Here is a 16013-nt window from a genome sequence, read left to right as displayed (position 1 = left end):
CACTGATTTTCTGCCTCAGAGAGCTTCAATGAGAGAAGGCTCAGACTGCACAAACAGAACGGGGTGAGCAAATTACAGGCATTTTTCTTGCACTTGGAAGATGGAGGCCAGGTCTGTTTTGATTTCCTGTAAGTGATTGATTGTAGGGATGGGTTGACTTATATGTGTACATAAGAAGTTTTATTCTTCCTGTTCTTTCTCCACTGCTGCCTTTTATTGTGGTAGCAGGAGGTGGTGTTGATAGAGTGATGGGAATGCCAGAAATGTGACAGTCTCTCCAGGGAAGCTTGACCCTTCCTCAGCTTGCTTGCCCTCCTTTTCATATTAGTTTTCACAGATTAAACATGAATAATAAAGCAATAGAAGTTGCTGAAGGTAGAAACATTAATATTTTTATTTTAGGACTTAGAAGCAGAGCCTTTCCACTGGCCTCAGGTGGCATTTGATGAGGATCTGAGCGATAACAGATGGAAACAAAAGTCACATTCTTATTACACAACATATTTGCCTTCAAACTATGAGATACTATCAGACCATTGTCACAAAAATAAAGTCTAGATACAGTTATACAAGGTGAGTTCAATGTATACATTTTGCTATTTTCAGTAAAACACAAAATGTTAATAAATTTCTCTCCATTTTGCTAGTATACGAGACGTTTTACATGGTGACATTTAATTTCTGCTCTCTCTATTTGCCCAGGTCCTGGCTCAGGACAGACTGAGTCAAATCTGATGGTGCTGCAGGGGTGAACAGGGACACCAAACCAGGACCTGCAGGTTTGCTGAGTGACCTACAGCTCAGCTGGGAGGTTATCAGCAACCCAAAGCTCCTGGGGATGCTGACCAGCCCTGCAAAGGTCAGTGGCATTTCTACCTGAGACATGAGGTTTAATTTGCCCTTAAAAATCCCAGAGTCTATTCCATTTACGATCAGTCCTGCCTTTGCTCTGACATCATCAAGGGCTCTGCTTTCACATGGTGTCAGTGTGTGAGGGAACCTGGCACTACCCATAGCTACATCATGTTCCAGTCCTGTCTTTCCCTTTGATTTATTCTGAGACCTGAACAATTTCCTCCAGCTTTAATGGCTTCATTTCTCCTTTGTAAAATGTGTTTTATCTACCAACCTGATGGTGGTACTGCAGAGATTTGTTAATTATGAAACATTTCAGCTTTATAAAGCAGCATGAAATTGATTGATGGTATTTTCCTGAACCAGACACCAAAGTGGAACTTGACACCAAAAGTTTTAACAGCCAGATTTCTTGCATTATTCTTTTGAAATACTTACGAGGGTAAGATACAGGGAGCTGGTTCATACTCCATAAAAATCCACATTTTGTGTTGCTCCTGTTTGGTCAGTATAGCCACATCAAACTGTTTGAATTGATCTCCTAAGAAAACTAAAAGCTGAAATATAAGTTTCATCCTGGCTTGCACTAACAAGTATCTCTGCACAGAACTGATTAGCCACAATCCATACACCTCTGGGTGCCTCTCCTTGGCTGCTTCCATGCACATCTAAGGATGCTGGTGTTACAGAGATCCAGGGCTTTTGCTGCTTCATGCCCGTTTTCTTTGCACTGTCATTGTGGGAAGGGGAGGGGCAAGCTGATGCAATTCTCATTTCCTGGTGTTTACGGGTCTGTGTCTCTGCAACCTATTTTTAAATGTGCAGGAGGGGAATAAATATGGAGAGCTGTGTAAGTAAGAGTCAATTTCTGGAACACCCAGACTTCCACAATGGTTTTTTTTGTCAGTTGTCTGGTTTGATTGCAAACTACTTTCTAGCTGGCATCTTTCAATACCCAGAACTTCCAAGTTACACCAGTTTTTCTCTTCCCCTTAAGAGGTTGGTTATGTTTGCAAGTACAGCTGCAGTGGATTATGCATTCAATATAAAGCTAGACAAAACTGTATTTTTTTTTCCAATGCCTTCCTAAATCAACACTCTAGGAAGCTGACTAAGTAGAACATGTGATTTTGTCTTGTTTCTCTAAGGAAATGAATTTATTCATGAAAGCATGAGTCACAGTGCTGGATTCCAAGCCAAACCCATTCCCTTGATGCAACTCTGGAATCTTACTCATTTACTTCAGAACTGCAATAAATGGGATGCTCTGATAAGTGACATGCACTTAACTACACAATACTGCCTCCCTTTTGGATGGAGACACTTTTCCAGCATTTCAGACCTTATATATCTGGTTGATGCTCTGTGTGATAGCAGATTATACATTCTCTCCCAGCCAAAAATCACTGTGTCCAAACTTTCATTTCTGTAAATCAGAATTCCAAGTTACATTGCTGGAAAGTCAGCATCCTATGGGGAAGAAATTGCTGGCCATACCAACCACTGCAGGAAGCTGAGAGTACTTCTCAACATTACAGACACACAGAGGGACCTACAGATGTCTATATAATAAATTATTATCCCTCCTTTGGAGGAGGAAGATGAAGTTTAACTTGCAGTTCAACAGATGCAGCAATAGAATGGAGATAGGCAACCAGGTGATTTCATTTTCACATTTAGGCCACCCCTGAGGCTCCTTAAAGAGCTGCAGCTGGGCTGGCTGAGCCCAAGGGTAGCAGGCCTGAGGGGCGATGTTGGCTTGTGTTGCAGACCTCAACTCTTCTGCTCTTCTCAGAGGGGAAAAATAGCTTCACTGTTTCTGCACAAGGTATTCTTTTAAGTATTTGGGTTGGTGGTGGTGGCTGTTTGCAGCTCTGTAGGTGGATACAGAGCCCTTGGCAAAAGACATGACTGTGACACAAGGGTGCTGTCCTGAGAGGTTACCAGGCAGAGTTGTAAATGCCATTTATATCCTGTGTGCTGCCAGCAGAGCTCTCTTGTCATATGTATGTTCAAAGTGTGGCTTGTCAGGAAGGGAAGAGTGATTTCTTATCCTTTCCAGGAAAGAGTTGCTTTGTAGTCCAAATTTCCTTCCACGCCTTTTTAATTTTAAGTGCCCGTGTTTCTTAATTGAAACATGGTATGTCGTACCATGATGCAGTACCAAAGGTCTGAACTGTGGCAGTGATTCCAAGGAACAATGAAGTTGGGGAGAGAGAGGTGCAGCCTCAATTGCTAGAGGGCAATGGTCTTTTGACCTAGCTTGATTATGCAGCTGTAGTGAGATCATTAATACACTTCAAGCAGGCACCAAGCTGAACATCTCTGTTGGGAGCACAGCTTTGCAGCACAGGCACTGTAAAGGCACACAGCAGAAAGAGCTCATCAGCCAAAGTGGCAGAATGAACCAGGGGAGTGAAAGTGGTAAAGCAGAATAATTGCCAAATATGGCTCTTGACTTGGCATGCTGTGTTTTCCAAGAATATTACACAAATACCAACTCTTATCTCCATCGATTAATTCAGGGGTTTTATTTATATTCAAGTTTTAAATAGAAAACGGAAGATTGCTGCTTGCCTGTGGACTGCCAATGAATAGTTTTCACAATGCTATGCTAAGTGTGGCATTTCTGACTTGTGTTCCCTCTGTGCCTGTATTTGGATGAAATTGCACAAATGTTTAGCAAACTCAACCTCATTGTTTTGCAAACTGTGGTGAGTCTTGTTTAAGGAGGAAAATATTACCAAAGGGAGGAAGAGAGACAGCATGACTTTTATCTCCTGCGGGGGAAATCCTGGTACTTACAGAGCCTTGTGGTTCTCTAAGTTGGGCCTTATAGTAAGAGGAGCAGTATGCCTGTGTCTTGAGTGCAAGGTACAAGCACTTCTCACTGACCACCTCAACCCTGTGTTGTTTTTCTCATGGCTGTATGTAAAATTAGTTTTATCCCTAAACCTTATGCAGTCCTGGTCTTAGGAGGCAGTATCTCAGTTCAGGAGCCCTTTAAAAGGTGCCATGTGATGAAAATGTGAGATGCTGGGAGACAGTACCTTGTGTTCTCTTGTGTGTGTGTGCACAGGGCTGGATTTCTGGAGGCTGGGTCTCCTGGACAGTTCTCTCCCCATATATTCTCCACATCCTTTTTGCTAGTTGTACAGCATTTCTGCTTTATGCATCCTGTGTGTTTGTGTGATATTTAATGCTGTGGTCAGAAGGAAAAGATACCTGCATGCTGTATCTTTTGCTCTCTCTGTGAGGGCAAACAGTGTCTGGAGTGGCAGCAGAGCTGTGCAGTCCCCTGGGTCAGCATTACCTCCCTGCCTCATGAGGAGCCTTGGGCAGCTGCTGGGGCAGTGGAGCTCGCCCATCGCTTCCCTCTCGGCCTCTGGACTGAAATGTTTGCAGTCTGGGCAGTGCCAGCTTGCAAAAATATCAGCATTAGAATTTGAGAGACACTGGACAGACCAGAGGCCAGGTTTCTGACTGCTGGGGTGTGATGGGGTGTATTCATGTGCTCTGACAGATGGAGCCAGGACTGTTGCTTTCTTTGTGGAGTATCATTCTGTGCGTCCGTGTGGCTGCTAACCCAGCATTCTGCATTTTCAAATTTTAAACTCTGTGGGGGTACATATTTTGAAAAGAAATCTGTTTCAATCTGAAACTTTTGGAGCTTGTTCTTCTCCAGGTTTGGATTTGAAATGTGAAGTCAGTTAAAGGCTGTGGTACTCAATAAATTTTGGAAAATTATGGGTTAAGGATATGTCTTTAGTGTTCTATTTGTATGTTTAGATGTAATGTTGAGCATGCATTCTTGGGGTAATATCTTAGACTTGCAGTTCATTTTAAAATGTGCTCCTTGACAAACAACATCTGGAGATTTGAAGACAGTAGTATGTTAGGTTATGAAGAAAATTAAGATTAAAAGAAAAAAATCTGCAATGTTTCATATCTCCTAGGCAGAAGTTACTGAGGAGCAGTTAGTTTGGTGCATGACACCTCTTAGAGTTCTTAGGCATATAAGAGCAGCCAAAAATAGCTCCTTGGAAGGTCAGGGAAGGCATCTTTTCTCCATGTGGGTAGCTTTACTTTTCCATCCTGAAACATCTATATGCCTTAAGGAAAGCAAAAAAGAATGGATGGAAAGAAGATAGAACATCAGAATAGGCTTGGAGGGCAGCCAGAGCCTGTGTAATATGTTCCTATGTTCATGGGGCACGGGCAGCCTTGGATTTTTCATACATGAGATGGAGAAAGCCTGCATTAACTTCTAAATCATGTTTCAGAGACAGAGTGGCCAATAAAGGTTGGATTCAGTTTCTTCCATGGGTGAACAGCAGCAAGAGGGATCCTTATGTTTTAAAATGGAGCCATAGGCTCACATCCAAGTGGTTTTAAGCTTCTGCCTGACCCTTGAGCCTGGAAGAAATTTCAGCTTGTCAGGCCGAGTATTCTCTTTGGTCTGATGTCTGAATGCTGAGACAGAGTTTACGAGAAGCTTTTATAGCAAATCCCAAAGTCAGAGTCACTGCAGAGCACATTAATTATTGAATAGGCAAGGGCTAATGTGAGAGGGAAAGGCTCTGTCGTGCTCTGTGTATTAATCTCCTCCCCCGCCCCTTCCTGCCCAAATCCGCCTGGTTAATCAGGTTATGTTTGCCCTATTTCTCCTGGGGACCATGCAGAATGCAGTGCTGCTACAAATGGAGGAAGGGAAGGGAAGGAGTAGAAGGGCATGCAGGAAGCAAGAGTGGGTAGAGAATGCTTCAGAAATGGAAGCCTCACTCTGACAGGGTTCCCAAGCTCCCAGCAGGATGCCTTCAGGCTGTGGCATGTCTCTGTGCCCTGTCACACTTGCTGACATGCATGGTCTCACCCCCAGGCCATGTGCCGAAGGACAGCAAAGGGGAACCTGTCTGCCCATGTTCAACCTGGAGGCACTGGTGGTCTCTGTGGCCAACAGCTCCCTTCCCCAGCACCCACCCACTGCCCGTTTCGGCTGAGAGCCCCTGGGAGGGAGAAGCTGATGTCCCTGGGGGGAGTAGCTGATGTTCCTGGGGAACTCGGGCTGCCTGCCCTTAGCCTGAAGTGCAGGTGGTTAATCCTGGGGAGGCAGAGTGTGCTGCATGCTTCTGGGCTGTAACACAGCCTCTCATTCTGGCTGCACTCATCCTCTGGGGCATGTGGCTGCAAGCCACAAGAAAATAGCACAGATGGACCCACCAAAGTAAAAAGCAGCTATGATAAGCTGGGAGCCAGCACAGACACAGTGGGCACTTCTGACCTCTCTCTTAGTGAATCTAAGTTTCCTCTTGGTCTGGGAGTCCTGGAGTTTAGCTGTGAGTGTGCTATGATGAGAGTGATTCTCTATATGGGTTTGTGTCTCAGAAATGCTCTTATCTGCTCTCCTGACTGGGAGACTGTAATCCAAAGCTCTTCTGTGACCAGTGTCAAAACCCAAAGCTTGCAGCTGAAACTGTTCCAGGAATACACAAAATTGCTCATTCTGAAGCCTGGGTCTGATTAGCCTTAGGAGAACCAGGTAAATCTTGATGGAAGAATTACATACAGTGACTTGAGTGATTTTTGGGATTGTAGCAGATAATTCAGAAGGAGGTAGAGCTGCAGGTCTGTATGTGCATTCTGTCTTGAGGTGAATTTATCCAAAAGCTCAAAGCCAAGCCTTTCTAGACCAAATGACAAAGCTTCAGGGAGTTTTTGTGTAACCCTCTGGTCCTGGCTCAGGATCAACTGGGTGTCAGACCATGCCTGCATTTCACTTGTGCCAGGAAGTGCCAAGGCACACAAACATTGCCTAATTCAATTTTGATAAGAAAACGTGTGCTAATGTCTTTACAAACAGTTCAATTGGTGAGGGTATGGGTGTTAATGTCTTTGAAATGAGTTTTATTGTCTCTACCAACTTGAAGCCTTTGTTACACAGACTCCTGAAATAGACAAATGAGTCTGCACGAGCCTGAGTTTTTGAAGGAAAGTGACAGGTTCAGGGTGGGATATGTGGTAGGCAGTTTGGGAAGGCCGTGCCTTCCTAATGCCTCAGCCAGTGGGGAAAGGAAGAGGGCAACAGGCAGCTGGGAGTTTAGGATAAAAGGAGGCTGTGTCCTCCAAAACCTTGTGAGAGAAACCCCATGGAAATGTGCCCCAGTGGAGTTATCCCTTCCTTGGGATGAAGTTGCAGGACTCCTGTGTCTCCTTTATGGACACTGACTTTTCGTAGTGTTATTTTTTCCTCAGTTTTGTGTGCTGGCATATTTGCTTGGATCACGGTGCACTGTTTCTTTGAGAGACATGGATTATTAGAGGAGGATTTTAGCATCTCTCCTTGTTCACAGCATGTATCAGAAACATTTCTGTAGCTCTAAACCAGGTGAGTGCTCCAAGGTGTTCTTCCCAAATCATAAACATTAGCAGATATAAACCAGTAAATCCTGGAGCTGTAACATGTTCTCATAATCCCACATGTTCCCCAGCACAGAGCAGCGCCAACTGGGTGGCCACAGACCCTGAAGAATGAAGACAGGCAGGAAATTAATCTCCAGAAACCGTTCCTTGGCAGCAGAGGGTTGTGCTGAAGGGAAGGCAGAGCAGCCCTGAGCTGTGGCAGGGACACCGGAGCCTCCAAGCCGTGTGGGGCTCCCAGCAGCCGTGTTGCCGTGGCGCAGTGCCGCTGGAAGCTGTGCTGGGCTCGTGTTGGTGCCTCAGCGGCCGTGGGCTGGTGCACATTGCTGCGGGAGCAGCCAGCTCTGGTGGCTTTGCTGTGCTTGGGCATCCTCTGTGCATCCTTTTCCCAGCTCTTTGGGGAAGCTGGGGCGCGGTGCTGCAGGTCTCACCGCCCCGGCCCGCAGGAGCAGCGAGGGGAAAGTGCCGATCCACCGTGAGCGGCTTTGGATGGATCGGCAGCGGGCAGGAGCCTGCCTGGGCAGCCTGAGCGTGGGAGGGCTGCTGGAGCAGATGGAGCAGATGGTTGGCATTGCCAGAGCGGCGGGGCTGGCCGGCTCCGGGAGCTGTGCAGGCAGGAGGAGGATGGGCGAGGCGTGGCAGCCTGCAGGCTCACCCGAGCACCAGGAGGCTGTGCTGGAACTGGCTGAACTACAGCATGATCCCAAGGGCACATCTCTTAAATGTTCTAGGCTTTTTCTACTCCTCTTTGATACTGTCAGGTAAAATGCTGTCAGTTGCACAAATATATACCTAAATCTCCTTTTCTCCCCTGCCTCCCCCACTAGGCTCCCAGAATTACACGACTTCCTTAAAAAAATCAGAGTTTACCATCTGGTGTGCTTCTAATTGCCTTTCTGTCTTCTAAAACCTGAATTTGTTTCCAATAGTCTTTTTTATACGTGAGGAACTGTTTGTTTACCAAGTCCCAGGACTCTGCAAAGCGGAGCTGTAGGAGAAGCTGCAGCAGTGGCTCAGCCCTGGTGGCACTGAAAGGAAGCAGAGAGGAAAAAACCTGCACGGATAGGGTGAGCCAGGAGGCAGGGCTGGAACAGTGGCCCCATTGTTTGGTTTCTGCTGCAGCCCATGGATATGGCTGCACGTCCCAGGGAGCAGTGTATTACAAATACATAGTTCGTGGTGTGCACACCAATCAAATCACAGGGTAATTGCTTAAGAGAGCTGTGCAAGTAGTGGAGGTTGTGAAATAGGTTTAACAAAAAGAAAAATCAACTCTCTAAAGTTCAAAGCTCTGCTCGTATGATCTGGTTTTAGGAGAGAAAGAAATAGGAAGTTTAGAGATGAAGAAATCATTATCTTGCTGATGATGATTTTGATAGGGGCTGTGGCTATACTAATTTCTGTTTCCAAACAGTGAAGTTTTTAACCACTTAAAACTCTAGGTATCTAATGCATTGAAGGTCTGATTTTGCAGAAAATACTGGTGCAAAACATCTATTAAAGTCAGGGCACTAAAAAAATAGATATAAATCTTTAGGAACATGGATACAATAGCAGGAGATGAATTTGATCCACAGAGTTCTTCACAAGATCCATCGGGCTGGAGCTCCTTAGCTAATAAAAATAGAATTATTTTAATTTAAATCATTGCCATGCTGTTCTGCTGAACACATGATATGGAATTTGGAGAGTGTGGAATAAAATGTTAGGATTTTAAAATGTAACATATATTAACATGTCAGTTCTTATGCGCAGTTTCATGTATCCTGCAGAGATCAAGTTCTTGGAAATGGGAAACTTCATGTCTGGACAGTACTTCCTTTAAATACAGCCTTTTTAAGCTCTGGCACAGTTTCTCTGAAGTTTATTGTCCCCAGATTGAATTAATCTGTCTGGAAACCTCAAGCAGCGTGATAAGCTCTTTATTTCATATAAAATCTGGAATGTGGGTGTGTGATCAAGTTGGTAGATGCTTAATATTGGCTAATGTATTAAATACTTTGTTACATTTCTAGTATTTGTAATTGTACTTATAAAGCTTGCCTGTGATAAAGCAGATTTGAGAAACTCTTTGTGTCAAGTGGAAACAAGTTTATTTTGCTATGATTTCTGCCCTTTTGAGGGAGGATATAACATCTAGTTTCTCTGAAATGAGTATAATCACTGCTATCTTCTTCTGACAAAGAAATATAAAAAATAAAACATGTTTCCCAGAAAGTATTGATAGCCTGCCCAAGTTACCTGAAAATGCCTGTAATCTCAACCTTGTAGCTGGACTAAAGATGTCATTAAAGGCCTGCAGTAAAAATAGTTGTGCAAGGCCTTTAATATGAAAATTAGTTTGAACTTTGTGCTGGTCCCATTTCCTGACTTTATGTAACTTGCTATTACTACGTGCGAGTAATGGGGAGGAAAAAACCAACATACCCAAAAGTAAGGTCAACCACTGGACTCTGGACTGCTTGATGTAGTGTTTCCACAGATGGAAAAAATACTTCAGGGTTGAAGATTTGCCTTTGCAATCCTTCTGTAAACTGTGTGCACTAAAAAGAGCCCGAGGGCGGGCCTGGGTGATGCTTTTTGTTCATGTAGTTGTGGCACTTCCGCCAGGGCTCTTTCCACAGTCAGCCAAGAGAAGTCATTCCGTGGATTCTTCCTCGGGAAGAGCTGAAATTGGTTTCTCTTCTCCTTAAATGGGTTTTCAACCACTGTCATTTGGAGACCCTTGGAGATGTGTGTGTGGATCCTTGCACACAGCAGACAAGCTTGTTTGACCTGAGAATGTTTGCACATCTCTTGCAATTAACCTGTGGACCCTCAGCAGCCACAGACACGACTCTGATGCAATCCATGGTTTTATCTTCCCTTAGAGTTAGAAAAGCCCAGGTTGCATGAGCTGAAGTTAGCCCTTGTCAGTATCCTTTCTACTTCTCATCCACTCAGTCTGCTTCTGAGTGTCCTTACGTATGGTGTTGGAAGTCAGGAACAATTTAAACAAAAAAACCAATTCCTCTGGGACATCTTGCTGAAAAACAAACCTCCGTCTGTGACCTAGATCTAGTGAAATTTTGAATTATTTAGATCACATCTTGCAGATGATGCAGGAAACTCGGGTTTGGGAGAATGGTCTTCTAGGTTGAATTAGGTAATGGTCTTTTCTAAAGAAAAGTTCGATGCTGACTAGGGTCAGCTGAAGGGCTTTCACCACTGCTACTGACTTTTTGATTACATAAACATTCTTAACAGCTGATGGTGACCTTGGGAAATGACAAATCCTAAATGTTGTTCCTGAGCAGTTGTTTCCCTCATGCAGTTGTTTGGCAGATGCAGACTCCAAAGCAGCTGTACAGGCTGTGTGTGCAGCTGCCAAGGTTTGGGCCCTGTGCTGCCCATCTCCCCTCCTGCCAGGCAGTGTCAGCAGGGATGGCCCAGGGTTAGATTTTTAAAGTTCCAGGAAGAATTTTAATCACTGCATCCAGTGGGAGTTAGATGCACAAATACTTGCTTATAAATTGTACCAGGTAGGTGGGGAAGCTGCAGACAGAGCCTGGGGCTCTGGTTCACAGCACTGCTCTCTGGAGATGCCGTATGGCTCATGCTGCACCAGGATGTGCGGTGCTCCTGCAAGGCACACACTGCTGCAGCAGGGCAGCTCACCCAGCCCTTTAAAAGTGACAGAGCTATCACCGTGTCAGTCAGCTGAAAGTGAGTAACATGAATTACTTATCTGATTTATTAGTATGAGTTAGTGCAGCTAGACCAGTGCTTCCTGGTGCAGCTGTAGGAAAAAGTTTGGGCAGGAACTTGCCCTGCTGCTGCGGGGAAGAGAAAACAGAAATGTGATAGAGCTGTGAAGCCTTGGAGTTTGGAGCCTGGCTTTTGAGATTAACCTTTAAGTGAATCAAAGCTATTTGTTGGTCAAGCAGCAGTGCCTTGCATGGAACTGCAAGCAGCTGTGTCTGTATTAACAACCTGTGTGCCATAAAGGGGGCTGGATATTGAGCAAACAGTTGATAGTGAGGACCTGACATCCTCTTTGTATGTGTGCTGGAGGTTTTACTTCTGGCAAATTCCAGTCTTGTCCTGTGGACTGACACCCGCTGCTGACTGGAGTTCACCTCTGGTTTAGTTTTAGACCAGGGAAATCTGCTCTCAGATTGCCTTGTCATCTGAACCAAAGCTCAGTGACCACAGCCACTCGGGAGATTTTCCTTTAAGAGTTTGTCTGTGATGTGACTAAAATGCAAATGTAGCCCGTACCCAGGAGCTCTGAGCTGTGTTGTGTAACACAGCAATGTGTGCTGTAGGGCTGTCTAATTATAGCATCAGATTCTGATTGTGGAGAGCTCGATATTTATCACTTAAAAGGAGGTATGGGTGATGCGTGGGGGCAGTAATACTGAAATAATGCAATGAGCTGAGGCAGCAGCGCAGGTGCCGGGGCAGGAGGGGTGCCTCCCTCGCAGGCTGGCTGTAGCCTGGCACCCGTGGCTCCTGCTGGCACCGGGCATCGCCGGCTGCGCAGGAAATGGAGCTGTGTTGCATAAAGGGAAGCCACGGCTGTGAGTCAGGGCTGCAAGGGAGAGGCGTTCTCACAGGGAACGAAATGTCAGCGTTCGAATGGAGGGGTGCTGGGCAGGGCTGTGCTGTGCCCTGTAGGATTAAATAGGAGTCTGACTAGGGCAGAAACAAAACTGCTTTCTGCTCGTCTTTCTGAGCTTTTTCTCACTCGTGTCTGTGGGTTTTCCTGTGGTGGAAAAAGCATTGGGTCGTTCTAGACATGAATCGTGATACTGCTCCTTTCCCAGGAGATGCAGATTAGCCATGGACTGAACCAAGCTGGCAGAAAACCAGCCACTGGATTGAAAAGTGCAGCTTCTCTATCTGGTATTTCTTCCAGCACAGGGTCTCCTGGGCACAGTTTACAGCTGTTGACACTGACACGTTGAACCCTTCTGTGGACAAAGATGTCTTGGAGCAAAAGGACAAGGTAGAGCCCTCATGCCTGCTGGCAGGTACCTGGTTCTGGCTGCCTGATGCCAGCTGTGTCTGGAGCAGAGCACTGAGCCAAATCCAAAGTGATAAGAGGCTGCAGAAGGTGCTTTTCTGTGTCCCAGTGCACACACACCCCCAGGAGTGGGGGCTGTGTTTGTGAGTGTCTGTGACAGCTCTGGCTGTACCCAGGCAGGGACTGGGTGCCAGGTCAGGGTCGCTCAGCCTTCCCTGCTGTCTCCCTAGGAATCTGCTATTTCTGAATGTAGGACAGAGCTCCACAGGCCTGTGGCATTCTCTGTGTGGGTACAGGGCACAGCTGCAGGCCACAGGGGCTGATTTGCACTAGGATGTGGTGGGGGGTGTAACTTCCCCAGAAGCAGCTCTCCACACTGAGAGATTTCTTCTGGCTGCTCTCCAAGGGTACTGAAACAGTCTCCCCCATGGAGACTGGGCTGTGCCTTTAGGGCACCTCTGCTTGCATCTCAGGTGACAGGAACACTTGCTTTTTCTTCTGTGTCTCCAGATATGGAGTCTGGAGTTGGCAGTGCTTTGTCCCAGCTCTCATCCAGCTTGGGCATGACAGGGAGCTCTCAGGGAGGTGTTCAGAACATGTCTGTGGCCTCAGAAACCAGGCTGCAGGTGTGGGGGGTTAGGGATCAAGGGCAGGCTCTGCCACCCGTGTGCCATGGGTGAGGAGGGGAGCAGAGAGGATACAAAGCAGGGCATTTCCCTGAGAGTGAGATGTCCCCACGCAGGGGACACGATACTTATCTGAGCAGGGGCTGGCAATGGCTAGCACCACTGAATTTGGGGCTGGTAAGGGAATGAACACTGCTTTTTGGGGGTTGGTTTCTTCTCTGCCCCCTCATGTGCTTTGATATGAAGGTGTGTGGCACAGAGTCAGCTTGTCAGTGGTATGGCTGGGGAGCGAGGTGCAAAGCTGCCCTCATCAGTCTCATCAGAGTGATCAGCACCGATGAAACTGCTGGCAATCTCTGCTTTCCAGATGGGAATGCCTGGGCCTGGCAGAGATCTGGGATCATCCCCTTTTTTAGAACTAAGAGGGCTGCCAGTCTTGTGATGTGAAGTCTAGAAATGGTGGCATACTCCTGGGAAGGGAGTATGATGAGGAGGGATTTCCTGCCTCCCTGGGGAAAAATTAATCTTAAATCCCTGGTTAGAGATCCTGAATACTTTAGCTGAATAGGACTCACTTAAGGACTGGGTCACAGCTCTGACACTGGTTCTGCTTTACCACAGTGGAGTGTTGGTGCTTGCTCAGCGTAAAGTAGTGGTTATCACCTGAGAATGGTAATCACAAAACCTAATGGTAACCCCTGTGTTTGTCTTTGGACTGTTGTGTGTGTTTGCTTTTGTTAAGGCAAGGTGAGGAGCTGTGCCCCGGGGAGTGGCAAGCCATGGAGAAAGGCTGTTCCATTGCTGCAGCACCCAGGATCCTCATCCAAGAGTGAGGTCCCTAAAGAAACATTCCACTGCCTGCTGTAAAAGAGCACAAACCAGTTTGGGAGCTTTGCCTGAAGGGTGAGGGAGGCAGAAGGATTGTGAGTGTGCAATTTCCTGAGCTCTGCAGGGCCGCAGGGTGAAAGGAAACCTTCTGGTTCTGGTGACATAACGTCTCTGCACAGGGATGTCTCCCCTGGTGCCATGCCACGCTGAAGCATTTTGCACAGTGATGTGCTTCATGTGGCCTGGTTTTGCAGAACAGGGTGGCTGGTGCTTACCAGCAGAGATCCCTGCTGCCTGCTTGTGGCCCAGCAGTCTTTGTCCTGCTGAGTCACACCTGGCAGAGCGTTGATGCCAGCCTTGCTCGAGTCCCTCACTGCTGCTGGTTCCCTTCGTGATCAGCTCATGACCGGAGCAGAGGGAGCCGTGCCCAGGCTCTGGGATTGTCACTTAGGGACCACGTGGCTTTACAACTCTGCATTTATTTCCTTAACATACTCTCTGCAGCTGGGCAAAGGTAGAAATGTGTTCTTACAGGGAAGTGGCTGTCGTGGGGCTGTTGAATTGGAGTCATCAATCCCGATCATGAGACGTTCTGTATGTCAAAGTTCCTGTCAATGCTGTTTTATCTGGATCAGCCCATCAGCTGCAGGTGGAGAGACTGCAGGTGAGGTCAGGGAGGATGCCAACATGCTGCTGTGGTTCATGTAACAGGCTGGAAGTCCCTCCTGAGGCCAACACTCCCTTGTGCAGCACCCGGAGAGAGGCAGCCTCTGCCCCAGAAAGTCTGGTCACTTCTGGCCGATTCCCAAAGTTCTTGTGTCTTATCTTTTTAGCAGAAGCTTTAGCTTGGGTGTGCTCCAATGCTTCCTGCTTTTCTCTGGAACTTGCAGTCGGGGTCCTGTTGAGATGCTGCAGACAAGGTTTAGGGGATGAAGTGCAGAGCTGTGGGATGCACACAGATTGTGTTGGCAGCCAAGTCCTGGGGAGGTTACACAAAAGGGATCTGGGATTCCCGGGCTGTGAGGTGCTTGGCTATGGTGTCCAAATGTGGAGACAGCATTGTGCCAAAGAGGTGATGGGCTGTGGGTGAGCACACAGGGCAGGAGCTCGCTTGAGGAGGGTGGTGCAGGGAAGTGGGGATGTCAGCAGTGCTTGAGGCTGCTTCTGCTGGGTGCAGGAATTCTAATAAAGTGATGGTTTGTCAGCATGTGCCTGTGAGCGGACTTAAAGTGGAAGGGGATGGAATGGGGCTGTGTGGAAGGTGATGCTCTAGAGAACAAAACTGTGTCCAGGTTTGTGAGTATTTGGGGGAAAGCTGCCTTCAGCAGACTCAGACTTAGCTTTTGGTTTGTGAGGGCTGTGAGATAATAAAGCAACAGGATCTTAGCATGCATGGAGGACAGGGTTTTAGTCCAGGACATTTTTTTTCCTTGGGGATATACTGACACCTGAACTACTGCAGTAGTTTGGCTTTTCCACAATGAAGGGTATGTGGACTTTTATGCGGAGAGGAAGACCAGAGGGTTGTCAGGTTTTGGAGGGGATGGAAATGTTCGTGGGGGAAAACACAGCAGCTGAGAGCATGTGCAAATGGCAGCTAGGAGCCCCAGCTGCATTCCTGAAGGCACTTTTCCCATCACTGTGGTGGCACTCTGCCACCCGGCTGCGAGCCCAAAGCTGCCTGGAGAGCAGCACAAAGGAGAACTGGCACAGTGTGGGCTGGGAGGAGCAAGGTGCAAGTGTACAGCGCTCCCTCACTGAGGGTACCAGGGGTCTGTGGGGTGCTCACTGCCCAGGGCTGGGCACAGGAGTGCCCAGGGCATGGCTGGCTCTGGTCTGTGGCCTCTGATTCCTTCAGCCAGGTCAGCTGTGCTGGCTGCATCTTGCACCTCTGGTCTGGTCCCTTCCACTCCAAAAGAGCCCCCACAGAGCACTTTCCATCTAGGATGGTAACCAACTCCCTTGCTGTCAGCAGACAGACAAGGGTTTGGTTATCTTTTGGGGAGATGATGTGCTGAGAGGAAATGCAGTAGCCTGAAAAGCATGTATGAGATTGGGTTAGGTAATTTCGTGGCTCCCCAGGCATTTGAGCTCTGCCGTAGGAATACATGTCACTGGGTGTATTGAGGATCAGTGTTAGACCACCAGTGATGTCTGACTGCTATTCAAAAATTTGCTGTGTCCCATTTGCACTGAGTTCCAGTGCTTTGCTGCAGGGCAACAGAGAGCACGGAAACAAGTAGAGAATATCATGGCTCACACTGAAACTCTTTGAACAA

The sequence above is a fragment of the Pyrgilauda ruficollis genome, unplaced genomic scaffold (assembly GCF_017590135.1).
Source record: "Pyrgilauda ruficollis isolate IOZ18807 unplaced genomic scaffold, ASM1759013v1 scaffold55, whole genome shotgun sequence".
In the NCBI taxonomy this organism is placed as follows: domain Eukaryota; kingdom Metazoa; phylum Chordata; class Aves; order Passeriformes; family Passeridae; genus Pyrgilauda; species Pyrgilauda ruficollis.
The sequence above is the reverse complement of the archived record's forward strand: the minus strand, read 5'-3'. Positions refer to the sequence as shown.